The following is an 18,351-nucleotide window of genomic DNA, read 5'->3' on the forward strand; positions in this document are numbered from 1 at the left end:
TTTTAAGAAATAACTTTTCTTTTTCCTAGCTGATAAAATTTCTTAAAATGTGTAATCATTTCATGTATTTAATCATACCAAAAAAAAAAAGGTTATAATGTTTGATAAGAGTAAACCAATTAGTGACACTTTCATGTCCGTTATACGCAGACTGCTGAGATTTTTTAGGCTAGGTTTATTGCTCATATTAAATTTTTTAGTGAGTCTTGTAGAGGCTCAAATATAAGGAGGCAATTGGGAATGGCTTTGCTTCTTCCCCACCCCTCAGTTTAGATGGCATTAAATCATGGGCTTGAAATAGTTGATCCAAAATATAGTATGCTTATTTCATAGGCCTATTTTATTTTAGGTTTCTAAAAAGCAATTTACTGATCTACTGAGAAAACTATTTTCTATAGTTAAGATCTAGAAATCTGATTCTTTTTAAGTTTGACATTCTCAGAATTCAATTCCACTGAATTTCACATTTCTACTTATTTTATTTCTAGCACATTTAAAATTAAAACTGGAAACTCTTCAATGACATAGTCTCAGTCTTTTCCATAATTTCAGACTGTCTCAAGATACAACTATGTATTTTTCAATCCACAATTTTTGTGTGTGTGGGCATGAAAAAATATCATTTGTAATTGTTTCTTTTAAAAGTTATTTTCTTTCACTAGTGGCATAATGTGTTTTTGTGAGTTGTTAAAATATATTTTTCTTCTAGAGAAAGCATGTGCTTTTTATGGAAATGCTGTATATTTTTACATTCTTATTTTTCAGAAACACTGAAATGCATTTACTTTAAGAAAATGAAAAACATTTTTAAATGTATCACTCTCTTGCAAACAACAAATAGAAATTGTGAAAGAAAACCAATCTCACCCACATTACAGTAAATTTAGTTAGCGAGAAGCTGGAGTTTTACAGTAATAGCTTTTAAGCAGATTATCTAATTTTAAAATAGGACTTATTGCACTTTGTGTGAAACTGAGAGAGAAGAATACATTTCAGTTTGTTTAAATGCTTTTAACAGTGAGATTGATCAGTGCTCAATTTAATTTTGCATTTAATACCTTTTGGCTAAATTATCCCTCCCATTTTTTATCTGATTTTTTTTTTTTTTAATCTCATCTTTCGAAGAATCTTTCCTTTCTAGGGAAGAAAATGTTTAAGCCATCTACTGATTCAGAAAGTTAACTACCTGAGCCCCATAAACAAGCCTGCAGAAATCAATTTGTAGACTCTGGTTGCTAAGGAGTTTGCTGCTGGTTCTCCCGACAGCCCTGGGCAGTCTGCTAAATTGAGAGGATCGCTAATGCTTATTTGGGAAAAACAAGGGTGAATTAGCAGTGATTGCATCCCACATTCAGGATAGTGGCAATTAGGTTGTAGTGATTTGGCTGCCTGTGTAATTGGAATTCTCAGTTCGTTGTTTGGGCAGAAGCACATCTGCTCCTGGGTCTCCCTGTGAGATGTATCTAAAGTGTTTTGACCAATTGTTGAAAGTGCTGGATGGCTATTTATTCAAAGCTACAACCTGCTTGCACAAAAACTGTGTGAGTGTTCTTAATTCAACAGCATCAGACTTGAAACCAAATGGAAATCCTTTTGAGTTCTCTGGTCAGGAGCCTTCCATCAGTGCATTCATTTTTATCGATCCTTTGAACCAAAAATGTGTGCTCATCTCACCTCTTCCTCTAGTCTAAGCATATTTTCCCAAGTAGAGTTCTACCAAACACTGAGGTGGTTGCTGCCATTTACTTTTTCTATTCCAATTATATCCTCACTTTTAAACAAAGCCATTTGTTACTGAAAACAATATGTATGCCTTTGTGATTCTGATTGAGTACACTTTAATCCAAGGCAATTTAGGAATGAACGTTTCTGGTTTATTTTCCTTAGAAATTAAAATAATTCAAATTGTGAAGCTCAGACTTAAATCACAAATATCTTACATTCTTTGTTCTCCAGATGAGCTTAATATTGTTTGTTGATTGTTCCGATTTTGTCTTTTCTATCCCTTCACATGATGATACCAAAGCAATTGTATCTAATTTGAAGTCTCCACCTAAATTGGAAGACGAGAGAGAAAATGACCATACAATTCATGCACTAACCCTCATCCCCTATGTTCTTTTCCCCAGATGAGAAAAGAGAGACGCAGAAGCTTACTGACTTTCCTTAGGACACAGAAAAAATTTAACCCAAGATTTTTAGTTTATGTTTTCTTTATGTGAGGAAAACTTCTTTCAAGTGGAAAATGAAATAAAATGTTCTTGAATTCACATAGTAATCTGGCTTACTTGTGTAACTCTTCACAATTTTTAATGCAACTCCTTTTTCATTTCTATATAAACATATACAGATGCTAGAAACTTATAAACTTTAAATTTTGGCAGACAAAACTCACATAGCCTCTTCTCATAACTTCATTTTGGCATATCATGAACATAGCTGCCTACAGGGACACAGACAATATGCATGCCTTGGACTTTATTGAGAGAAAAATCATGGTCTTTGCATTTATTTTATATATACAAGTGAGAGCTTTAAGTTGTCAAAGTATGAGTAGAAGGGTGACTTTTATTTCATAATTTTTATAGATTTTCACTTTTTTTGGCAATTCAATCATATTTTTGATGGTTTGGAATTTTATCCTTTCCTTAGGAAACTGGGCTATGGAAGACGGGAAGAGTTCTGTGCTCATCAGATCTATGCATATGCCTTCTTTATATAGCCAGTTGTAAATGAAGGTGGTATTTAGGACACCTTTTTTTCATTGTCATACACCTTTTCCCCAGGTGCATAGACTTGCTACCCCAACAGGGGAAGGGAAAAGACCTCAGTTCTTGTCATACCCGAAAGATAAGATTTCAGGCGGGGAGATAAGATGTGTAGCAAGAGGAAAGTACACCTCCAAGAACGGAAGGCAGGCTGCTCCAAGGGAGGGAAAGCACTGGTCTTTGCCTGTCCCTTCTCTTACACCCTCGCTTAGAGGTGCTCTTGGATTGATTGACGGCTCTTGCCCCTGGAGTGCTTAGTCATGTTTGTCCCTTTTGTTCATGTCCTTACCCCTGATGCACACAGAAAGAAACCATGGGTGGGGTGGGTCTAAACCGCAATGCTAATTACATTGCAGCGAATACTGGGTCATGTCCAGTTAGGTCCTTCTCACTAACTCGCAGTTGTGGCTGTCAGGTTCTAACCCGTTTCTTGCTGGCACTCATTTAGAGGGAGTAGTAAAGCCCCTTTCTGCTGGAGGTGGGCATCGTGCCATCTTCCTGACCATCCTCCCTGTCCTCCACCTATCTGTCCAGTGCCCCCACTTATCTAAATACCTAAAAGACTGATCTTAAACAACAGCAGAATAAAATATTTGGAATCAAGACTAGAGATTAAAGTTTATTATCAGTATAGGGGCTGGTGTAAAGAGTTGTAATTATTCAGAAAATCCAGGTGAGATGTGAAGATCTAAACTCACTTAGAGCCATAGAAACAAAGAGAAGAAAATTGATACAGTAAATATTTTGTACCCATAATCTAGAAACTGAGTGATTACAGCTCCATGAGGTGATTAAAAGTGAAATCTCAGTTGATTCTAGTGAGTCTGACTTGTGCAAGTGGGCAAATATCTTTCAATGTGTAGTGGTTCAGTTTGTAGGCAATCTGTTCAGATCACAGCTTCAGTATTTATTAGTGGCTAAGTTGACCTCTTTGTGCTTCAGTTTCTTCAAAATGGTGACAATATTAATATCTCCCTTACCAGGTTGTAGAGTACTTAAATAAGATACTGCAAATGTCAAGTTCAGAGTAAATGTGGAATACATGTTATCTATTATTGTTCACAGAGCTAGAGATTGCAGGAGCAGATTAATAGAAGAAAGGTGATTGAACGTTTTTGTAAGTTGAATTGGGAATGTCCCTGGCACATCCAGGTGTAAATGTCCAATAATAAGTTTGATATTCAGGTTTGGGAGCTATACATGTGGGATTTATCAGTAGTAGATTATGTTTGTGACCATGACTTTGTATGAAGCTATCACAAGAGATGGTATGTATTGAGAAGGGCAAAGTGTCAAAGATGAAGTGCTGAGAAAAAATATCATGAGATACACATGAACAATTAATAAAGAAGGAATAACCAGAGTGATAGGAAGAAAACTAGAGGGAAGCAGTGCCATGGAATTTAGGAGAGAAGTTGTAAGATGGTAACAGTAGTCAACATAAGGCAGGTAACAACATAACTGAAGTCTGTATTGGGATTGTCAATATGCAGGTCTTTGGCAACTCCAGGTATAGCAGTGTCGGTGCCCAAATCTCTAAGAAAGTTTATAACCTGTAAACAGGGGGTTTGAAAGTTGAGTTGGTGAAGATAAACTACTCTTTTTGAGAGGGCGTGATTGAGAAGAGACAAATGGAAAAAAATAATGGCTATATAGGATGCAAAGCTTAGAAGACTTACGTTTGTTTGCTTTATTTTCCTTTTTCATTTAAAATGAGATATTTGAGCTGTCTTTCAAGTTCCCTTCAGAGGAATAATTTTCTAGCTACTACAATTGCAGTTTAACCAAACAATATCTTCTTGTCTGTAAGATAAGTGACATGCTTTCCAACAAGATGAAGATAGTTGCCCTCTCAAACATTAGTCTGTTCCTATTGGAAACTTGTCTTGATTAAACCGTTCACTAAGTGTAAAGTGAATGTATCAGTTTCCTCTTTCAGAAGATGTTTGTGCAGTTTATAGAATCCTGGTCAAATTTCTTAAACATCTGTAAGTGTCTTCTGCTGCTATTTGATACCTAAATGGTTGACTCATTTTATGGTGGGATGTCATCTGATGTGATACTTAAATGGTGATGAAATTGGTGTTTGGTAGGCAAATGGGCTTTAGAATGTTTAGCCAGACCAATGTGTCAGAAACATCAGTGAGTTAAGCATGGTAGGTAACGCTTTGGTCACCATCTAGCTGTTAACAAGCTACCATTTGTGTGTCCCAGATGTCACAGAGAAAGGGATGCACCTAGGCCCTAAAAAGCAGAGATGCCACTAATATATGCACATTGTCCATTGTAACTTGCTCTGGTTCTTATCAAGAGCATTAGTCAATTATTATGTTTTTTTCCATATCCAGTACTGGATTTACTTGAAAGACGGCAATGTGAGTAGCAGTGGGTGTGCTGCCAGCTGCCAGTTACAGATATCTAAGAGGGAACCTTATTTTCGACCTACAAGCCAGCAGGAATCTGCCAAGATCATTGACAAAGACTATCGCATCCCATGATTTAAATAGGCACGTGTATCCTCCCATCTTTTAAACACAGACGGATGATATAGGCTTTCTAGTTCTTGGACAACGCTTTCCAGTTAATCATCAGAATCATGCTGTTTTGCTGCTATTTATTCACCAATCTTTTTTCCAGCCCAATATTTTGGACAAGGAAAACATTATTATTAATAAAGAAGTCATTGATTAGGAATTTCATTAAGAAGGAACTCAAGTTGTCAGAGCTGATGGCATAAGATTTGGAATGGAGGTCCAGCTTGGTCCAGACATTAGCAGGGTAGTGAGACTGCAGAAGGCAGAGGTGATAAGGTTTTGGTTAGAGGGAATATGAAGGGATTGACCTGGGGTCAACCTGGATGGGGAAGTAAGAAGAGCGAAGGGGGAAATAGACTGGGGGAAGAATCAAAAGCAGGGACCTATATTTATGATTTAGAGGAAGGAGTAGAGATTGAATAATAGGAGTAATAGGAGAAGAAAGTTATTGTAAGAAAAACAGAATTTCAATGAGACAGAATTAATTTTAACTTTACCTGTGGATTAAGACTAATTGCTTGCATGATTATATTTTATGATATTTTAATGTAAGCATTATATTTTATATGTATATATCTTTTAATTATATGTATTTATACATGTCTTTTATTAGAAAATGCATGTTTAATATTTGTTCATAGAAATCCTTTATTACAAGAAGGTAAAGAACTTTCCAAATAAGTGTACCTACTATTTTTATATTTTCACTTATTCTCCATAATTGTTTATCTTTACAACCCTCAGAAATATCCTATTTTATATAATTTGTTTCATGATAAGAGCAGAAGGCATATTTAAAAAATTTTTCCCTTTTCCCCAGTATTATGTGTCTCCTTAACTGCTGATGCTTGTTATGTATTTATAGTCAGTTTTAGTGTTCTAAGAATTAAAATCAGTTACCATAGGGTAAGATTTAATTTGTAACATTGATGTTTGTGGAATTAAAAAAATAATAATTAGTGTGTGTGAAGAATAGAGTTGAGCTTCTAATTTATAATGGCAGATCTTACGTAATTAATGAGTTTAAACGTGAATAGCATTAAAAAAAATATTTGTTCTTGTTTGTGTGTGCTTCTAGTGTATGAGAGTCTATTATTCACTTTTTCTGTGAAAGCTAAAAGCAAAATATGAAGGGCCAGAAAATGGTAACAATACAACACAGAATAAATAAAACAAAAAGAAATAACAGGAAACCCAGCTTCAAAGAGCAGAAGAAAATCCCAAGCTCTTTTAAGAACAACTTGAGTAAAACCGGGCAGTGATTCAATGTGCTTGAGACTCATTCTTCCTAAATTTTAAAAGGGAAGAATGCTATTGACCATATCTAATCTCAAAGTTAAGTGTATACTCTAAATCGCAAAAAAATACTTTTTTAATAAGGCTTATAATAACTTGTGAATCAGCTTCTAGAAAGAAAGGGTGGCAGTATTCTCTTGCATGTTTTGAACACCACCATCTTTAAATATTGCTTTAGTGTCTGAAACATGATCGTTTAGGGAAAATGGTTGGTTTTAGAAAATGCGAAATTCGTATCACTAAAAGCTCAAAATTATACTCAGTTTTTGTAGATGCTGTGTTTGTTAATAATATAAAAGGCTTAAGATGTTCAAGGATAGAGAGGTAAAGTTCAAATTTAAAAGCTATTTTATTTTTTTTTTATTTATTTTTTTTTAAATTTGGGGGGGTATAATTAGCTTTATTTACTTATTTTAACAGAAGGACTGGGGATTTAACCTAGGACCTCCTGCATGCTAATGCTAGTTGTAGCACTCTACCACTGAGCTACACCCTCACCCCTCAAAAAGCTATTTTAAATCTTACCTAAATTAGATTCCACAATTTAAAGTAACATGAAAGATGTTTCATGATGTTGAATGCCCAGGTAAATAACTAGTAATAAATTTTATTTTTCTTTTTAAACTTCCTGATATAATCCCAATATATCTAGATAATGGTTTTATAACTTTTTTGCTTATTTACATGAAAACATTGGTTCTAAGACTGCCTGAGGAATACTGGGGAAGAGCGGTGAAGAGTAGAATCCTTTGGGAATTGCAACTGGCTTTGAAAAAAATGTCAGTTCCACATTTTGACAATATGTGAAATATCTTTCTCATTCCTTTCTTCTGGCGTTCCCTTCCCCTTTATCTAGCATATGTGACTTGTAGACACAGGTAGCCTATTATTGTACTCAGAATAAGAGGCTCTGAGTCAGACTGCCTGCATTTATATCCTGGCTCTACCATTGACTGACTAGGAGGTTTTGGGGAAGTAACTCACAATCTCTTTGCTTTGGTTTTCTCATCTGAAAAGAAGAGACATCAATAGCCTGCCTCACTAGTTTGCATTTAATCATGTAAAACAAACAAACACCATAATATATAAAAGGTATCTCTGGCAAGTAGTAACTTCTCAATACATGTTATTTTGCTTAGGTTCTGCTGAACTTAATTTCTTTGTAAGTTCAGCAGAAGGTTATAGAAATACTTTGTAAAATTTTAACATTATTCATTAAAGGCTTATAGAAGAAATTAGTTTTGATATAGTATTCTCTTAGTCCTGGGCAAGAACTGTTTACCAAATTAGACAGAATAGCAGTTCCTACCTTTCAAAACTAAAAGTCGTTTCTTGGTCAGCCAGTGGAGATTTTGACATTGATCATTTTAGAAATAAATAGTAGTACTAAGACTCTCCAATTAACTAAAGTAATCTTTATCTATCTTTATCTATACACAAATGTACGTATATTTGTATGATTATAATGTTTTCCCTGCTAAGTAGTCAGAATTCTACTGAATTCTGAATTTCTGAATACACACAACCATCAAACATGATTGCTGTTCCAACAATCTAAAAATTTAGTTGAGGCAAGAAGGCAGATATATGAAAAATACGTGATGGAGTGTGTGCTAATATTAGAACGAGCCTAAGAATGCAATACAGATTATGGCTTCCTACATTAGTTGAGTTCAGAGTTTAAACTGGCAGCGAGGGAATGTTTTAGGAAGAGAAAAACCTTTATGAATAGTGGGGTTGTGTGTAGGAGGGGACATTTGGATCAGATGTGGGGAATCATGATGAACCCTCAATGCTCACTCACTTCTTTGTATTTAGTAAATGGTAGAAGTTTTGCCATTTGTGATTTCTCTTTGGAGCTCAAGAGGAAATGCCCCACCAGTCTTTGAACAGTTGGTGGGACCACCTGATCTTTGTCATCCAATTCAGTTTTCTGCTGCTAAATGTACAATTTAAACTGAAATATTTATTTATCTATGATTTTTCTTTGAGCAGTACTGTGCTGTTTATTTGAAAGTTGTTGACAGCAGTACTTGGATGTAGGACAAGTGTTCTATAGATAATAAGCATAAATTGATAGACAATGCTTCCTGAATCTACAAGAAGACATATCTGAATAAGGCGTAGTATAACACTAAAAAATTGTGAGTGGTTCCTTTGCTTATGCAACAAAGAAGGACAAAAACAGATGTAAAGATCTTATACATAAAATATGTTGTTTTAATTAATTAAATGTCATTTAAAAAAAGAAAATGTATTTGTGATTAATCAATGAATTAATTTCTTATAGTATGAATTTTATATTAGGGAAAAATTTAAGGATTATATTTGTTCTTTAAATGGCTTTTCTTTAATATATTCTTTAAAGGGGGTGATAATACATTTTACATAAAGGAAATAATGTGAACACCCTTTTTATGGTATTATTTCATGGTACTAGTCAATTTCATTAATCTATCAAGTGTCAATTATTGTTCTTCTCCTTTCTCATCTCATCAAGTGGCTTAGATTTGGCATCATATAACAGCCAAAAAATGTAAACTCAAAATGTATTTTCCTTTTTTTTTTTCTTTTTCAGGGAAATCTTGAGGAGTTTGACACTTTTCATCCTCTAGCCATTACTTATCTTGTGGGAGAAGGCTGTACATTGGTAAGTCTCCCTCATTCTAATTAATCTTTTTAAAGTTTAGTTTAATAAAGTTTATGACTTGATGGTAATGTGGAATAAGAAGGATTAATTATGTGTGTCAACATCATTGCTTGGCTAATTAGAGAATGGCTATTTTTCCAAACAATTTTTAACATTGGGATTTTCTTTTTGTTTTTAATTACCCTAGTAATAGGAGTACTATTAAAAGTTGTAGATGTAAAATTAAAATTATGTGGAGAATGGAAACTAAAATGTTTTTAAGTGTAAAGTCATGGTGATATTGATTTTAGGTGATTTTGAAGATACTTTATTCACTGACACCATGGCCCACAAGCAACAGATGAATGAGCGTGCATGATGAGGTCTGAGGATGGCAGTCAAATAAAAGCTAATACATTCCATCAGTTTACGTAATACATGATAGTCATTTTGCATATTGAAATTCAATTTTCAAGTTAAACAATTCTTATGTACTTTCATGACATAAAGCCAAATGCATGTCTTTTTGCTTCAATTTATTTTTTCCTGCTATCTGTAAATAATGTTAACATATTCTGGTATGTTTCTGAACAACCCTCCTCTCAACCGTCCACTTAATTCTCTTTCTCTCTTTCTTACACACACACACTCATAAACACACATACACACACATAATTCACTCATTTCTTAAAGTATAATGTGTTACATTAACCGTTAGTTAAATTAGAATTTTCCCAATTCTTCTATACTACAGTTTTTGAGGCACTTCTCATTCCTCACATACTTTAGAGCTAATATCTACAGACGTTTTTGATAAAACACTCCAGTAGTTAAAAATGTTAAATATGCAAACAAATATATATGTACATTATTTATAAATTACATAAATTTACCACTATCTTTATATACCTTTTAGAGATAAACAGTAAAAAATACTAAATTCACACTATAAAATATTAAATATACAGTGAACATATATACATATGTATATATATAATAGCACATTAACTTCGCAACTTTGATATACACATATGTATATACATTCACTATATATTATATACTCATTGTATAATATATATTCAATGTGTGTGTGTGTGCACATATATGTATATATGCATAGATAGCTAGATAGATTCGTTCTAGTGGAACTTTGGGAACCCCACTTCTAGAAGTCCTCTGTTTTCTTCTATTTCTGTTAATACCCAGAAGTTATACTGGACATTCAAAGACTATTAAAAAACAAAAACAGCTTATTTTAAGTATTAGATTGAACAGATACACTGTATGCTACACGTTTACAAGTGTGTTTATATGTTTATATACACAGGTGTGTGTACATGTGGTTGATGTGAACAGGATAGGCTGGCTCAAGTAATGGAGATGGTTTATAGTGGCATCCAATGACCTTATTGGAATACTTCTCTTCTGGAAAGCTTAGGGAGTAAAAGAATTCAAAGGGGTTGCTATAGAGAATCAAAGAACCAAATAGTTAGGAAGGACAACTTGTGTCGTATGGAATACCACCAAAGAAATCTTGCCGAGATGGTATCTTGGCCAGTGTAGATTCACACCATTTATGGTCTCTGTATGATAGATTCCCTTAGTCATTCATAAGCTTGCCAATATTTTTTTCTCAATACTGTCCTCAGTGGTGGGCCACCAATGTTATACTGTGAAGGGAGAGAGGAAGATTAAATGGTTATAGCAAAGATCATTTAACCCAAATTGTTTCTGCGTGTGTGAACCAACAATCTTACCAAATTTCTTTTCCAAAGTGTACCAGATAACGTTCTCGGAATGTTGACTATAAATAAAGAACTCCCTCATCCTATCCCTTGCAGTAGGAACTCACATTTAACTGGAATCAAGCCTTATCAATTAAGTTCAAATCTGAAGCCAGGCAGAGAGATGATGAGACATTAAATTAGAAACTCAGTACTTTCCAGACAAGCCAGTCTTCATTGAATCTTTAATATAAAGCCTTCATTATTGCTGATTCCACTTATTTGAGCCCTCTCCTAATTCAAGAACCTAACCCAGCCGAACCAGTTAGGAATCAATTTAAATGCTACGTTTATCTTTTTTTTTTTTTTTTTTTTTAAAAACCCACTGTTCCTGACATTACTTTCTCTATACTTGGGCCCTAGAATTTGTCCATGACTTTGCTCTCAAGGAGAAAGAGCAAAGCAATCAATTTTTCAGTTTCATTTTGGATTGAATGTCTCATGGTCTGTGTTTTGGGTAGTCAACCACTTCATAAAAATGTGTGAATTTTCTGCTCGTAGAAGGAAAAAAAAAAAAAAGGAAAGTTTGTTTACTTTCTTTCCAGAACACAAATGAAAATTTAAGCAGCTTTGTATTCAAAGTTGCTGGTAAAAAGTCACAAACCACAGAATTCGAGGGTAAAGATGAGGTGAGGTGTGTTGTAACAAATTGATTGGTTTGTTTCTTCATGGAATGTTCACTTTGTGGTGTTCAAGACATAGGGCCACTCCTCACACTTCAACGATTTTCCCAACTGGAATTTCTGTCATTGGGTAGGTTCCCCATAGGGATTCCCTTACTTCCATTACCAATCACCGGGCTGTTAATATATTTAACCCTGCTCTTTGCTGTAAATTTCCTTTTTTGCCAGATATCCTCTCAAGATTTAATATTAGTCCAATAACTTCTTTTTTCAGTAAATAGCTCTCACAGTTGAACTCACCTGCTCTTGCAGCTTCAAGGATTATTTACAACTAGCGATACTCAAATCAACATGTCCTTTTAGGTTCTCATTCCTGAGAATCAAATCAGCATATCTAATTTGATAACACATTAACTTCTCAACTTTGAATATATTGAAATTGAACTCAAAATATTTTCCCATAAGCCTAATGCTGTCTTCCCCATTCCTGTAAATAAGTACTACCTACGCAGTTTCCCAAAAGGAAACCTGGGAAATATCTTGAATTCTTTCTCACCTCTTACTGTATTACTCACGAAGCATTGTCCATTCTTCTTCTGGAGAGACGGGAAATTTTACAGGAAGTAAGAAAAATGTTTTACACACACACACACACACACACACACACACACACACATATTTAAAATATACATATATATTTTAAAACATTTTGAAATGTGCTGGTGGAAACTAAATCCACTGAGAGATACAAAATGATCACCATAGTCCAAAACAAGGACAAAAAGATAAATGATTCCCAAGTAAGAAGCTAATGCTGAAATATTTTCTCATTTAGTGCATTATAATTTTATTATAAACCTCAATCTCTTTATTTTATTAATACTTTTAAATTTCCTACCAATAAATATATATGCACGTCTTTATAGAACCATTGTATCATTTCCAATAACTGCAGCAACTTAAATGTTCAAAAACTTGTATTATGTGAAACATCTGTGAGAAAAAGATTCTGTTCCAAAACTGCACACAACACATGCTTCTACGTGTTGTGATCAAGCATAAATTATTCTCTAATCCTTTCAAATTGAATAGAACATATGACAGATTTTTCACTGAGTGTTAATCATGTTTTACTGCTTTTTTGTTCACAAACTTAGCATGACCAAAAATATTATTTGGAAAATGCTAATGTACATCTCTACATGTTATGTTATGGGGCCGTATTTGTGAGCCAGGAACCAGTGATGTCTGGACAAGTTGGAGAAGTTCATACACAACCCATTTCCTTCTACCCCCAAATTCAATGCTTATGCTTTTATCTCAGTGGTTTTGAACATCATAATGTAAATTTGCATCCATTTGCTCAGTGTTTCCTATTTATTACTGGAAGAGGAAAGTTTAGTTGTCTTTAGGTTTTATGATACAATAAAATTGATAATTCATATTCTGTTCCATCTTTTATTTAATTATAGTAGACTTCTGCGCCCCCCACCAATGTGTGAGATTTTCAGGAATCTGACTCTATATTCCTATCAATGGCTAGAGTGAACTGAATTAATAGAAGGAATTACCCCTTTTTATTTATCCCACCAAGACTCCATCCCCAGAGGAATGCCTCATTGTTGCAGACAATACATTCTCCGGTTTGCTGGCGGGCCTTAATGGGATGTTAAAATCGATTGGAGCAATTTCTCTGTCACCTGAGAAGCACTGTAGGTTTTGTGGCCTGTTCCAATTTCATATCCTTTTCATGTCTTTTAAAAAATTGTACATCACTAACCAAGTGTCTTCCTCGTTTATGAGACCATAACTTCCTTTTTCTGAGGAAACAGTTCTTGTAAATGTGCAATATACCTGGAATCCAGGCCGAGCTACCACAGTGGTTGTCAAAGCCATGACAGATGGTATCGCCTGTGACATAAGGCTCATGCTGCGTGTTTGCAATAGCAGTGCTCCTGTATTGAGAAAACACTGCCCCCTTGTGAAGGCAGCCTTGTCCTTGTGAATATTTCCAAAGCTTAAGCACAGATGACAGCATAAAATGAACGAAAACAACTTTATTTTTGTCTATGAGTGCCTATTTTAATCATGGTCAGCACAATTATTTCCCTGCCCCTGAGAAACTCAGGCAGGCTTCCTGGTTTCTAGAGTTTTCTGGTAACTTTATGATGGTAAAAATATGTCCACAATCAATTTAGAACTTAAAAACAGTGTCAGTTCACGTCATCCCTCTGGATTAATGTGGAAACCTCTTTTTCCTGTGAGTGTGAGCCATTTTCAGGCCAGTGGTGCAGGAAGGAAGGAGGCGTTAGCTTTTTTCCTCTCCTCTGTTCGAACCTTGTGTGACTCCTCCTCCTCCAGCTTGCTGAAAGGCTTAGCTTTGGGGCATGGTGAGAGAGAAAAGGTACGGGAATCAGTATAGTTCTTAGTTAAATGATATTGGCCTGGACTGGTAGGTATTTAAAGCTGTTACTTTTTTCATCAATACATCTGTGGTTTCTTCAAAGACCCCACCAATCTCTGGAGATATCTGCACAGCAGGACCTTGTATGCAGTGGTAAACTTTTCTTAGTTTCATTGCTTAAACCTTCATCAGCACTCCGACATCAGGTGTTACTTCTGGTTTTTCTTTCTTGAGATATTCATGCCCTCTTGGCCTCCTTTCTGATAGGATCCTTATCTCATTTTTTTTTTTATTTCTCAAGTAGAAAGGTTGAAATGTCCCCCAAACTGTAGCACAAATATTTAATCCCCTGAATGGTTACTTACAGTCATTCTCCTGTTTTGGGATTGGTAGATTTTACCCAAGTTCCTGAAAAGTCAGTGGGAGAAGTTTGTAGCACAGCTCTCTCCAAGGAAGTATTCTTCAAGTATCATCCAATTCCTTACTTTCTCAATGCAGGCGAGAGATTTAAGAATCACCTACATTTTAAGTTATCTAACATTTTTCTAAATTTTGCATCTGTTTGGTATGTACCCAGCCAAACAGCCATTTGAATTCCTTCTTAGATGCACAATGGAAGTCTGAAAGAAATAGGAATTGTCCCAAGACCAATGTTGACGCTTAAGGAAATCTAGTAAGATATTTCAAATCTGGCTGTCAAATGGTTTTGTATTATAGTTGTGTTCAAATACATGTATTGTCACATTCATCATTCTCAGGTGAAATTGCTTAATAATCATAAAGTGTCAAAATTTCTATAAGGAGTTTGGGAAAAGTGCTAATGAATAAGTATATGAGGAATGAAAACACTTAGAATTAGTGAATTGTTACATCTGATTGCAGCGCTGAATATAATACAGCATTTTATCACTTCTTTAAAGCATGACGTTATGAAGTAATTATGCAATTACTATAAAAGGGTTTTAAATTTGTAGTTAATAAAAGGTTTACATTCTAAGGCATGTTATTTTCTCAAGGCATCAGACATTCACACTGATCAATAAGACATAATAAACAACAAATAGAACCCCTTTTCAGAGAGAAAACTACCTTCCTGGTTCAGAAGCAGTTAGACTATATAAGCCTCTATTTATAAATTTCTATGTGAACTTACTCTGGAATGAATTTTAAAAGCATTATTTAAATATAAAAGTTAACACTTTAAACAATGATGACAAGTGATTTAATTAACACATTCTAAAATATTTGTTATCTTATTTTTATCAAATATATCTCATGAAAATGACAATGCAAATGTTACTTAAAACACTTGAAAATGATTTTAAAATGATTGGACATATGAGTCTTATCATTGCAAAAGTATAGGATGTACATGACAGAACATAAATAAATAATACACTGTATAGTGTTGACCTGAAACAAATAGTCAGCCAGATATTTCCTAGCAAAGATGGGTTTATTTGGGATCCGCAGAAAATTGCAGTTTGGCATCTGCAAGCATGGCGAGCCATGTGCAAGTTCCACCAGGACAAGGGATGAAGCAGCTTTCACAGAGAGGAAAAGGGAGTTGGAAGGGCGTTAGTAACTGAAGAGTCCATGACTTTTCATTGTCTGAGTCCCTGCCAGGAAGGAGGAGTCTTTCTTCTTCCTTTTGGGCTCTGCTGTTGTTGCAGAGTATGCGTTCACCCCTCTGGTCTCCCAACTCCATTTAGTCAAGGTTTCTGTTACTAATTTTTTACCTTAATTAAAGCAAAAGTACTTAGAGCATACAAATTAAAGCTCTCATTATGGACAGAAGCATGTTTGAAACACTTCTCAACTGTTGTTTTGAAGCATAAAACACTAAAACGGAGTTTTGCTGAAGAGTGAACATTGGCATATTCACCATGAATGTAAAGGATGGAGGGAGCTGCTTCACGACATAAGGAACCCGAACCTAGAATGTCTTACCTTTCTTAAGTGCACTTTTCTCTTTCTTTTCTTTTCTTTCTGACTTAAATACATCTTAAGCATTTTTACTTAGGCCCTAACTTGCAATGCGATATAATAATTGAGCAGTAGTGGCTAATGAGATGGTAATCTTAGGATTTAGCCAATAAGACTATAGCTTTTAGAAATTCTGTAGCAACGTAAAATGTGTTCTGTTCGAGGTCTGATGATACAATACAGGAGGAATCACATGGGGAGAGTGCAAGAAAGAAGAGTGATACATAAGGAATTTTGTGAAGTATTTGAAGGTAAAAACATAGAAGTTAGATTTACTTAGAGAAAAGAAGTAGAGCTTTCCTTTCGTCAGGTGCATGATAGAAATCACATGCAGAAGTGCTTTTGTTTCCACCGAAGACTAACAAGAATTTTTGCTTTTAAATGTATGGTACCGCACACAGCCACATACATCTCTAGCATGGCGGGAAGGGCCCAGGCTCCCTTCCCAATGGAAGCCCTGAAGTCTCCTTTACTAGATAACTTTGTAGAAAGACTGGAACATAGCTGAGGTATGGCTTTTGATCTATATGGACACTGAGGGATGAGATTTTTGAAAATACTCCTTTTTTTTTTTTTACTTTTTTTTTATTGAGTGATAGTCATTTTACAATGTTATGTCAAATTCCAGTGTAGAGCACAGTTTTTCAATTATACATGAGCATACATATATTCATTGTCACATTTTTTTTTTCGCTGTGAGCTACCACAAGATCTTACTTATATTTCCTTGTGCTATACAGTATAATCTTGTTTATCTGTTTTGCATATGCCTGTCAGTATGAAAATACTCCTTTTAATGGAACCATTATATGGAACATTAGCTTCTAGGGGGAAGGGTATAGCTCAAGTGGTAGAGTGCATGTTTAGCATGAATGAGGTCCTGGGTTCTATCCCCAGTACCTCCTCTAAAATAAATAAACAAACAAACCTAATTACCTCCTCTCCCACCCCACCCCCCAAAAAGTTAAGAGCATTGGCTTTTATAATGATACTCAGAATTCTTAAGGTAATGAAGAACTTTTGAAACATCATAGTTTCTAATGTGTGAAGAAAATCTTGAAACAATGTGTATTATCTACTATATATTTTAAATGATTAGTCCTAAGTAGATTAGTCATAACAGTGATATATTTATATATATTTAATGATTTACAAAAATATGATTAGTGCTTGTTTTTGAGTAATGTGAGAAAACCTTCAGAATTTGCTGTATAAACAGGTTAAAATATCATTTTCATTTTATTTTAACTTTTACATTTTAAACAAAGAGTATATACTTTTTAGTAGAAGGCAATTTTCTGAGACAAAACCCAATTCCACCCAAGGACAGCTTTATATAAAGCCATTATCAGATTTTTTTTCTGCAGGCATAAGAAATACTGAAGCATAAAACATGTTAAAGGAAAAACCTAATTACAACCATATAATTCAATGGGCTTTCTGCTCTGTAATAGTGAATTATTGAGAACAGGAAAACAATTAATGGAAGAAATCATTTCTAAAATGGGAATTCGGCATTTGGCTCTAGTTTATTGCATTTTATTCATCCTAGTGGCTAAAATAAAACTTAGTCAGTGTAAATCTTAACTGCTGCCCAATCTACATAAACTGCAATAAATTAATTTAATGATTTTATGTATACTTTAAAAGGAAATACCCAATGTGTAGAACTTACATTGTGTGGTTTTAATCTGTGCCGTACAAGGGCCCTTTGTTTGTTAAATAATAATAAACAATATGGATATGTTTCTTAGCGAGATTGCAGTGTGTTGGGCCAAAATTGTTGGTTCATTTTAAGCAGAGAGAAAAAAAAAGCCCAAATAAATTAGAAGCATTCTTTTTAATATTTGATTATAAAATGGCTCCTCTTTCAAACTAGAAAGTATTTATTCTTTAAAATAATAAATCTCTAACTTTTCCAAATGACAATATTAAAGTGATTATAACTTCAAACTCTATATTCAAGATCTGAAGCTGAATTCAATATAGGAAAGTTAAAATTATTGTGTCAAGTATTGTTATGAACCCTTACATGCATTGATAGTAAGAAGGTACTAGTGTTTTACCCATCCTAGAAATTCAAAATTTGAAGTGAAAACAGAATCCGTCAGAAATTTGGCATTTTCACTTTTTTTTTTTTGTTTTAGCTCCTAAACCTTTTAGTTTCTAATTTAAATCTCATCCCCTAGAAATCCTGACTGAGAGGTATTTGTGATTTGAAATAAAACCAGCCTTACAGGCAAAATTTTTTCAAATAATATTTCCTTTAGGGAATCTTGATACTTCACGTATTAGTATAAAACCAAATTCTTTTGAAGAAAAATTCC

The 18,351-nt window shown here is 34.3% G+C and overlaps 1 protein-coding gene across 4 annotated transcripts in view; it reads left to right on the forward strand.

Annotated features, from left to right (window-relative positions):
• Positions 1 to 18,351, forward strand: part of PTPRD (protein tyrosine phosphatase receptor type D) — a 1,875,536-nt gene that overhangs the window by 465,805 nt on the left and 1,391,380 nt on the right. For all 4 annotated transcript variants that reach the window (XM_074361573.1, XM_074361575.1, XM_074361574.1 and 1 more), the window contains one exon: positions 9,177 to 9,248. The gene's annotated coding sequence lies outside the window, so the exon portion shown is untranslated. The remainder of the gene's footprint in view (positions 1 to 9,176; positions 9,249 to 18,351) is intronic.

Source organism: Camelus bactrianus, chromosome 4 (assembly GCF_048773025.1).
Source record: "Camelus bactrianus isolate YW-2024 breed Bactrian camel chromosome 4, ASM4877302v1, whole genome shotgun sequence".
NCBI classification, from domain to species: Eukaryota; Metazoa; Chordata; class Mammalia; order Artiodactyla; family Camelidae; genus Camelus; species Camelus bactrianus.